General features: G+C 33.0%; 1 long non-coding RNA gene across 1 annotated transcript; it reads left to right on the top strand.

Moving 5' to 3' along the window:
- LOC132189103 (uncharacterized) lies at positions 1 to 405 on the top strand. Its single transcript, XR_009441006.1, has 3 exons — positions 1 to 22; positions 136 to 194; positions 344 to 405. It is a non-coding gene; the product is annotated as an uncharacterized LOC132189103 (long non-coding RNA).
- Positions 406 to 1,875: the final 1,470 nt, after the last annotated feature.

Below are 1,875 nucleotides of genomic sequence, written 5' to 3'. Positions count from 1 at the left end.
GTCCTCTTCGGCCCCTAGGAAGGTAAAAGCGTTTTCTTTCACGCCCTCAATATCAATATGAATTCGAAAATGGATCTGGGTTCTGAAAATCTTTGCAATTCGACCTGAAAAGTCTGATTAAATCTCTCTCTGCAGCACAAGTTTGCACCCAAAGCCCCTCCTCGCAGAGGGCCCAAATCCACCGCTCCCAAAACGTACTCTGATAATCTCCCTTCATTTCGCTTTTTTACTTCTCTCTAATTTTGCACATTAGTCTTATTTCTGGTTGTGGATAGTAGTAATTATCATTTAAATCAAATGAAATTTTATTTTATTTTTAATTTTAATGTATTTTTCGATGCAGTGAAGTGGATGACGAAGATGGAGAAGCTGAGCAGGTCCAGCATCTGCTTCGCCGCTTCAATGTGCGTATTTCTTTCCACTTTTAAACACATATTTGGCTCTCTGTTTTTAATAACAAATGTTTTTTAAGGCTCTGTTTGGCTGCCAAGAAATGGTTGGCGTGGAAAAAAGATATCGGAGTTTGGGGTCTTAGACTCTTAGCTCGTGTTTGGTTACATTTCTTAAAGACTTTAAAAGTCATCAAGTGGGTTTTTTTCTTTTTCTTTTTTTTTTTTTGTTTTTTTTTGGATGGATACTTTTATTAATATTATTTGAAGAAACAAGACGTAATGGGAAGGACTTGGGAAGTAAAACTCCTTAATGTTTATTTTTATAATGTTAAAAAACAGTTTCTAAATTAGTCAATTTCATTCTTCGTATTAAGTGAAATTGACTAATTTAGAAAGTATCTAATACATGGCTTAGATTATATTTTACAAATTGAATGGTATTTATGTTCTCATACGATACGATGAATATGTTGCCACGTTATTTAAAATTTTTAAATAACATAATACGATATACAATGTTAGATGCAAAAAAAAAAAAAAAAAAGTACCGTGATATAGAAAGGAGCACCACTAACCACTAGACATAAATTTCTTACAAACTAGATATTACAAACCAATCTCTAAAATAAAACGTGTTGAGAAACATATGCTAATTTAATAATCATGTAAGGTGTGACGTCGGCCTGGAATTATTTTATTTTTGGGCAAGTGGAAGAAAGAACAAATTGCCCAAATGCAATTATTTAGCTTAGTGAAAAGGTTTTCTTTCTTTACTTATTTTCATCATTGATCTTATTATATTTTTTAAAGAGATTAATACAACCTAAAGTATGAGATTTACTATTTTTGTTGAAAATCCTTTACAGTTCTTAAGGTGTTCTTTTTTTGGTTGTTTTGATGAAATAGTATCTGCCATCAATACTGACTTGTTTGCCTCTCGTTTATAGGAGAATCATGGAAGACGGAGGCTTAAAGACGAAAAGAAATGTAATTTCTCATCATATTCTTTCATTATTATTTTCCCAAATTTACATTTGAATTCCTTGAACATTCATTTCTTTATCTATATTGCAATCCGTTCTAGAAGTGAACATGCATAGATGCAAATATGTTGTTTGTAAAAAGGCTTCCGCGTTCAGTTGTTGATATATAGATGATGTGACTCAATTGCTGTGACTTCAACTTCTCAGTTTTGAGAAGCATCTTTAGAAGCAATGAGCTCATTGAATCTGTCCCGTGGGAATTTTTTTTTTCTTGCCCTAGAGGTAAAACGTGAATTCATATCCATTTCTTTTAGGCACAAGTTATCCAACACCCATTGTTTATGGAGAAGCTCGTCCCACTGATTGGGGAGCCAAATTAACAAGATGACAATGTTGGTCTAAAATGTGGCCTTGGGATTTGATAGACTGGTATGTATTTTGATGTGCAAGATTTGCTCCTCTAGAAATAAATATGTAGATAGAAAATTCTGGAGTCCTGA

Source organism: Corylus avellana, chromosome ca8 (assembly GCF_901000735.1).
Source record: "Corylus avellana chromosome ca8, CavTom2PMs-1.0".
Classification (NCBI taxonomy): Eukaryota; Viridiplantae; Streptophyta; class Magnoliopsida; order Fagales; family Betulaceae; genus Corylus; species Corylus avellana.
Note: the sequence above shows the minus strand (reverse complement) of the source record. Positions and strands in the feature narration are given on the sequence as shown.